Consider the following 8,232-nt stretch of genomic DNA (forward strand, 5'->3'; position numbering starts at 1 on the left):
TATTTAAATTCATGTACTACCTCAAGTTTTTGTTCCTGGACAAATACATCTGCTTTCACATCATAATCTGGCCTTTTAGTAAAAAACATACAAACGGTTTTTCTGACATTAAGATGTAAACGTGAGTTGATAAGCTATTGTGCAACCTGATTCATAGTATCAGTCAATTTCTGTGCAGCCTGTTGTTGACTTTTTGCATGTACATACAACACAACATCATCCGCATACATTTGACAAATAACATCTGGAGGACATACATTTGGTAAATCATTTACATACATACTAAACAATAATGGGCCTAAAATAGAACCTTGCGGAACTACAGTATTAAAATCCAAGTAATCTGATGTCGCATTTATAACCCGTACACATTGTTTTCTATTTTCTAAATAAGATTTAAACCACATAACGGCCTCAGTTGAAAAATTAAAATTTAATAACTGAGAAAGTAAAATCTCATGATTTACAGTTTCAAAAGCTTTCTTAAAATCCAGGAATACAGCACCAACTACACCTCCTTTATCCATCAAAGATTTAATATTTTCCAACATAAAACAATTTGCAGTTTCTGTAGAATATTTTTTTCTAAAACCGAATTGCATAGGGTGAAGGGAAAAGGCACTATTATTAAGATATGTGATTATTTGCTCCGCTGCCCATTTTTCAGCGACTTTCGACATTACAGGGAGAATATTTATTGGTCTATAATTACTAATTTCTTCTCTTCCGTGTCAGTCGGCGCTCGTTTATGACACCATAACATATGCATGTGCATTACTTTGCTTGCAAACAAGGCTCAGCCATCTGGGTTTACGTCAGAACGCCGGCTCCTGTGTCAGCAGCACCACATGCATGCGTCATGGTACTCTCATGAATGTGTGTCAACTGACACAGAAGAGAAGAAATTGTTGAATAAAGTTATTTTTGTTTTCTTTGCACACAGAAAGTATTCTCGTAGCTTCATAAAATTACAGTTACATGGATTATTTTAATGATGTCCTTACTACCTTTTTGGGCCTTGAACGTGGTAGTTACGTTGCTGTCTATGCAGGGCCAGAAAGCTCTCAGATTTCCTCAAAAATATGTTAATTTGTGTTCCAAGTATACACAAAGGGCTTACGGGTTTGAAACGACATGAGGGTGAGTAATTAATGACAGAATTTTCATTTTTAATCTGTCACATTTTAAAGCCATTTTAATAGTTCTGTCTCAGAGGGCCAACTAGGGGGCAAACCGATTGATTTGGGGATCCCTTTGCACCATGTTGTTTCCAAACCATGTTGTTTCCAAGTCCATCCCAGTTGTTCAATGTCAATCCATTAACATGCACTGATGAGTTTTTTTGCTGGGGGTGGTGAACGTTGGCCTTCAACAACAAATGACAACCTTTCACACACAATACAAGCTGAATGATTTGCCTCATAAAAATGCATCTTTTACTTATTAGGGCGAGGATATGCAAAATGTTTGCACGTTATCTTGTTCTTTTCACCCTAGCCTCTCTCTCACCCCTCCCCTCCTATCTCTCAGTTCCTCTCTCTCACTCCCCCTCTCAAACATGCATGTTTTCTCCCTCCCTCACTCTTCCTCTCTCCGCAGTAAATAAAAGATTAAATGAGTGTTCTAAAAACACACACTGGTCACCAGAAGATAATTGTTTCAGCTTTGTTTACTGTGCGTGAGTGTTTTCTCTCTCTCTTCTCTCCTCCCCCCTCATCTTTTTTTCTTTTTCATTGTGCACCATAATTAAAATTCCTTTATTTTCAAAGAAGTTTAACAAGAAGAAGCTAAATTGCCTTTTTTGTGTTTATGTTGCTGTCATTAGCCCACTGTCGTATTTTAGGAAGAATGAGAAAGGAGAAAAAGAGAAAGAAGTGGAGAGAGAGAGAAACTCACTCCGAATGTCCTTGGGAACGACAGGAAGATCCACTTCATAGCATGTTTATTCAGTTCATGCTGTCCTTTCACCAATCTCTCCTCTATTGCAACCCATCTCCTTTCCTCTCTCTCTTTTTAGAAAAGATCAGCTCAAAGTCATTTAGTCTCAAGGGTTTGAACCTCTTCTGATGTGCTGAAATTAGAACTATACTCATTTGTTGCATTGTTGATGATCCTAATTGACACTATGCAGAATTTTTTTAGATCGACAAATCTGCACATATAACAAAGGACATGGATATAGTGATTCCCTAATGGGTCTGAACCGTCTATGCTTAACCATGCCTATCAGCAGACAAGCACAATAAATATGAATTTCCGGAGCATGTGAGAATGGTGTCATTGATGTTCTGCAATCACCCTCCCTTTCCGGTCTATTTTATTTTCCCCAAACACTGCATTTGGAAAACAGACAGGGAGCTTGTTATTAAAAAGGTGACAATGAGATTTTGAGCTAAAATTTGCCACATGCCTCTTTTGTAACCCATGCACGATCAAGGCAATCTGACACCAGCTGACTGTGAATTGCCACCAGAGGCCTGATGCCAGCAGACTCATCCTGTGCTGCCACTGCAAAAAAGGAAACATAGCAAATTAATATTCAACTATTGACTAGAATAGAAATACATCGATTTAGTGGCAGTAACACTAGTTCCTTAAAACACAGTTTTTAATCCCAAAGCACTAAAAAGATTTAGGCTAAATGGGTAAGTTGATGATCTCTGATTAGAAACATTATTTTGAGCATCTGTGCAATGGTGCGCATGTTCTGCCGCACTGAGCTGTGATGCTCAAATGGATGATTTGAGTTTGAATTTGGCTTGCAACATTTCCAAAGACCAAAAAAAAAAAAAAAAGATTAGCCTTTTGCATTTCAGCACCTATGACTTCCACACATACATACCTCTCCGTTTCGATCCTGCATTCCTTCTGCTTTTGCTTAGTCAGGCACTCATAATTGAATCTCGGGTTAAGATTACTTCTAGCAGCCACACTTGACTCGGTCAAAAACAACTATTACAGAGATCCAATGTTTTTTTTACACGGCTCTTCACATTGATTAGGCAATGTGCTGCCATGAGAAATGCACTGGATTCTAAATGACAGTCATTTGCATTAAATAAGGAGCGTGGGGCACTGGGGACCTTGCCTGCCTGAATTGTATTGGAGCTGGAAGGAAATCACACAGCGCTATGGGTTTCATTCGCTGTGTTATAGTCAACACACGTGTGATTCAAACATGTTTCATCAACTGTTATGTATCACGTAAAATAGGAAGACTCTTTCTTTTCTTTCTCTTTAGCTAACAATTGTATTCACTTGACCCATCTAACAAGAGAACTAGTTAGCTATGTTTCATTGACTCAGTTCATATAATAATGCTTTTTTGAAATATATATTTTATATATTTATTTTAATCAATTATTTCAGTTGACGCTTTTTTTGTGTGTGCATTAAAAGATGTCTATTGAAATTAAGATATTGTTAAATGTTTAAATTGTTAAATATTTTTCAAAAATTTCAAAAATAAAATTAGTTTTCTTCCTTCATAACATCAAACATTTCTTTGATGGCAATAAATATGGCAAGTTTTGCATTTACACTGAAAAAAAAATAGTTTAGGATTTACTTTGAAAACTTTAATTCAGGAATTATTAGTAAATTTCACAAAAACCACAAAGAAACTGCAAGTAACATTCAAATTAAGCATTAAATGCTGAAGAAGGACTGAAATAGTATTTTCTTACTAAACGTACTAAAGTAATCTTTTATTTACCACAACGAAAAGTAAAGTAATAATGGATATTAACTGCTCTTTCTTTCTTAGACTAAATTTCATACTGAAAGATTTAACCAGCATGGATGTCTATGCCGATCCAGGTTGGTTTGTACTTGTTAGTTTTGATGCTGGTCTAAATGATGGACCAGCATAGACATAATGTTCATTCTTTAACACAAAACAGCCAAGCTGGTTGAGTTCGCTAGGAAGCCCAGTGGTCCACCAGCATCGCATGCTATGGACCAGCATACAAAACACAACATATGCTGGTGACCAGCTATGCGGGTCTTTTCAACAGGGTTGGAGATCTAAGAAAAAAACACGTAGACGTAAATCAGCTGGACACAAACAAGATTAAAACAGATCTTGAACTCCAACTACCGTTAATGACTTGGGCTATTTTGAATTTCTTCATAGGTTTGACAGTGTGTCCTTTCTAATTCCCACTCTCCATCATTTAACCTCCCGGTCAGACAGAGGAACAGAGGGTGCTGGGAAAGGAGGGGTGAGTGAGGTAAGAAAGAAAGAAGGCCTATAAAAAAAAAAAATCTTTTTATTTTCAAATGAAAGGGCAAAAAAAAAAACCGTTTTGCTTGCCTCCTCCTGAAGCGCTGTCAAACTCAATCAGCGGTGAGGACTGCTGATGGCTGTTCATTGGCCAGACTCTAGTTGTGGACAATAGAGTTTGCTGTGAGCCTCAGCGCACACACATACTGTGTTGCGCTCGCAGCCAATCACGGCTCTCTTAGAACAAGCCTGTCAGAGAACAGTGAACAAAACCCCAAAGACACGTATTTACCGCATAAACAGAAGGGCATAAACATTCACCACTTTCGCTGAAACCATTGTTCGACATAAAAGAGAAATTTCTAAAAGAGAAACCGATACAACTTCGCTAAATAACAACATTACGGCCACCTGCTTACAGTGCTGCCTCGTATCCGCAATGCACAGCAAAATCAAAACTCTGCCGTAATCACAATTATAAACATAACACCTCCATAAAACAAGCACACAGACACACAAATCCATGTGTACACTCAAATGAAAATGGGTCTATAATATGAGTGGGGTAAAATGGCCTTGAGCCTCAAGCCCTTTGCTCAGAACCCAAAAAGGCCTTGAATAGACAAGCCTCAAATCACATTGTCGAACAAATCTGGTATTAAGAAGAGGAAGAGAAGACTTTGCCCCAATTTACCGTCTCTGAAGACTTTAGTTAAGCTAGTTACTCTGGAGCTTAGGTGGAGATGAGGGGGCTACGCTAGTGTGTGTGTGTGTGTGTGTATAAATCCCTCTTCGTGTTTCAGGGACTGGGAGAAGGGGCCACTGGTCGCCAGACGCCCAGAGTCTTGACACTCCTTCAACTTGAACCCCCCTCTTGCCAAGTCTGTGTTTACCCGCACCAAACAATAGGCCTGCTATTGGCAATTAAATGGCATTTGGAGATCCCTGGTGCAAGTTAATGGTATTACTGTTGTGATTCTTTCTCTGAATGGTGTGAGGGATTTCTTTCTGCACCAATAAAACACAGCTCACCGTCTTACCAGCATTACATAGCTTACCTAAGGCTTATGATTCACGGCTGCGTGATTACCGTTTGACTGTTTCTTTAAACGGCATAGTCACAGCTATGGCTGCCGGGCCAGTCTGCTGGATTGCCTCATATAGCCTCATTACCCATTTCATTTGTCTCGCCATGTTGCCTGTTGGTCGCGAGTTGCTGTTAATCTCCAAATTGAAATGCATCAAATGCAGTCCTATGTGGCAGTGCGTTATTCGCCCACGTACTTGTTTAACTTTGACATTTTGTAACACCACTGTTCTTTTCCTTTTGCGTGTTTCATCTTTCAAAATCATAAATATGTAATGTTTGTGATACAAATATTTTGTCTTAGATTTTCTCTGATTTGAAAGTTGTTGTTTTTTTGGATGTGCAAACACCACCTTATAAGTGTGACGAGTGTCGGAATGGTTTTGAGATACTGGCTTCATTTTTTTTTCACTGGTAAGTCGTTGCTCACCCCATCGGTATAGTGCCTTTTACTTCTAGGTTTCTTCTCAACATCAGAAAATAACACTGAATGCATGTGCGGCACAAAAAAAGAGCAGTTATTTCTTCACTTTTTTACTTCTTCGTCTTAAGAATCCTTTAACAATATCTACTATAGCTCCCACCCTCCACTCTCGCCCTCTCTGTCCCTCATCACTTGTTTGCCCAGAGATCCTGTTTAGTGTGTCTTTTTCTCCCAGACAAGGGGCTTTGAGAGGAATATGAAAAGACAGATTTAAAGGTGAGAGGTGCTGGGGGGGAGGGAGGAGGGAGCGAGGGGCTGTACTATAATAGCTCTCCTGCTACATTCAGATACTTCGCTTTTTATCAACTGGAAGAGGAGGGGTTCACCAATATAAAAAAAAAATCCTCCACAAGCAAAGGTCAAGTTTCTGAGGAGAGAGGAATTAAGCGGGGAAGAAAAATTCTGACTGTGTTTAACTGGCTAAATGGTTTTTACCCAAAAGATGACACAGCGCTGACCCTCAAAGTAATAGATATCTTCTTTATTAACTGAGAGAGTCTTTAATATTCCTGCCATTATGCAAGAGCACTGTATGCATTGCTATTTCTAAACACGTAATGTCTTGATTTTGTATGTTCATTTTTCCCGCAATTCTACAGAGGAGAAGCAGTTTGGAGAATGGATGGATGAATGGATGTTTTTGTGTAGTTGTTTTATTTCCAACCTTTCTGATATTCTCTATTAAGAATAATAAGATGGGGAGAAAATTGGATAACAAGATCAAGGACTGATGCGAGTCAGATTCAAACTAATTCCTCCAGACTGAGCACTATTACTCAATGTGTCAGTGCATGCTAGATTCAACTTCTCCATTTGTGTTAGAAAATCACTTAAGTTATTCTGCTTACTTTTTTTTTTTCCAGTTTTCTTTTCCTTTTTTATTTTTAAACCAGCAATTTCTTACATCTGTCAAAGGTGTTCCCTAAAACATGGCAACTAAATGTAACATCCAAGGCATAAAACTGTGGGTTTAGAAGCCTGTCTAAAATGCCAGAGGGGATATAACAATCAAAATTGTGCACGTGTCTAGTTAAAGGAGCCAATTAAGTAATGACATAGCGGGGGAGTCAGGATCAACACTGCCTGAGGAAAACCCATCTGAGAAACACACACACACACTTACACAGGGCTGTCATAGCCGCGGGCTCTTTCACCTCTCACACACTCCGTGTGTCAATAGCAGCTTAGTTTCATAAACCGTATTCTGTGTGGCATTATAGGGAATATTATTAATAACATTATCAATTTTTACCTGGTGAATGTGTCATTGGAAATATGTAATGGGCTTCTGGATGCCACAAAATGTTATAATGAAGTGTAAATGGGCCCAAAAAATTTATTTGAATAAATAAATTCAAATGTTCTGTTGGTGTGAACTTTCTATTCATCAAATAATCCTGAAAAAAAAAAAATTTCTGTCTGCACAAAAAATGTTAAGCAGCACAATTGTTTTTAACGTTATTAATAATAGTAATAATAATAATAAATGTTTCTTAAGCAGCAAATCAGCATATTAGAATGATTTCTGAAGGATAATGTGAAGACTAGAGTAATGATGCAGAAAATTCAGCTTTGCATCAAAGAAATAAATTGCATTGTAAAAATGTATTCGAATAGAAAACTGTTAATTATATGTCACAATGTTGCTGTTTTTACGGTGTTTTTTATTAAATAAATTTGAAAAACCAAGCCCAAACTTTTGAAAGGTAGTATATATGTTGGACATTTGTGCATTATATGAACAGATTTTAGACAGCAGAGGCATGAACAGGGAACTATTGTGGAATAATTAGGACATTTTGTAGTCTGGATATAAACTTGAACTTAAAATTAAGTCATGAGCATCAATATGCAGTTTCATTGGGCCTGAAACATGCTTTATGCAAGTTAATGAATGCAAGTACTTGATTTTTATGCATTGACAAGAAATTGTTGAATAAAGTCATTATTTTTGTTTTCTTTGTGCACAAAAAGTATTATTGTAGCTTCATAAAATTATGGACTATTTTAACGATGTCCTTGCTACCTTTCTGGGCCTTGAATGTGTCAGTTCCATTGCCGTCTATGCAGGGTCAGAAAGCTGTTGGATTTCATCAAAAATATCTTAATTTGTGTTCTGAAGATGAACTAAGGTCTTGCAGGTTTGGAGTGACATGAGGGGGAGTAATTCATGACAGAATTTTCATTTTTGGCTGAACTATGCCTTTTAACATTTCAGCAAGTGCATGTTCAATTCTCAGCATGGCCACAAGGGGCACTGTAGCAGACATTACTGTTAACGTTCTTCTTCATGCGTCATTTTTGTTTCTGTCAGGTCAACAAGCATTGTTATGGAAAAGCAACAGTTTATAGAAAATCTGTAGCAAGTAAAAGTTAGTTAAGCTGTAAACATTTACAGACATTTGAAGGTAACTCTATTACCCCTTTAAGCACTAA

At 37.7% G+C, this 8,232-nt stretch overlaps 1 long non-coding RNA gene across 1 annotated transcript in view; it reads left to right on the forward strand.

The window, feature by feature from the left end:
* The window catches only part of LOC107739263 (uncharacterized), a 32,291-nt gene extending 28,071 nt beyond the window's left edge, over positions 1 to 4,220 (forward strand). Inside the window, exon 3 of the long non-coding RNA XR_001639979.1 lies at positions 4,136 to 4,220. This is a non-coding gene — a long non-coding RNA (uncharacterized LOC107739263). The remainder of the gene's footprint in view (positions 1 to 4,135) is intronic.
* The last annotated feature ends 4,012 nt before the right edge of the window (positions 4,221 to 8,232 follow it).

The sequence above is a fragment of the Sinocyclocheilus rhinocerous genome, unplaced genomic scaffold, assembly GCF_001515625.1.
Source record: "Sinocyclocheilus rhinocerous isolate Xijiao unplaced genomic scaffold, SAMN03320098_v1.1 scaffold495, whole genome shotgun sequence".
In the NCBI taxonomy this organism is placed as follows: Eukaryota; Metazoa; Chordata; class Actinopteri; order Cypriniformes; family Cyprinidae; genus Sinocyclocheilus; species Sinocyclocheilus rhinocerous.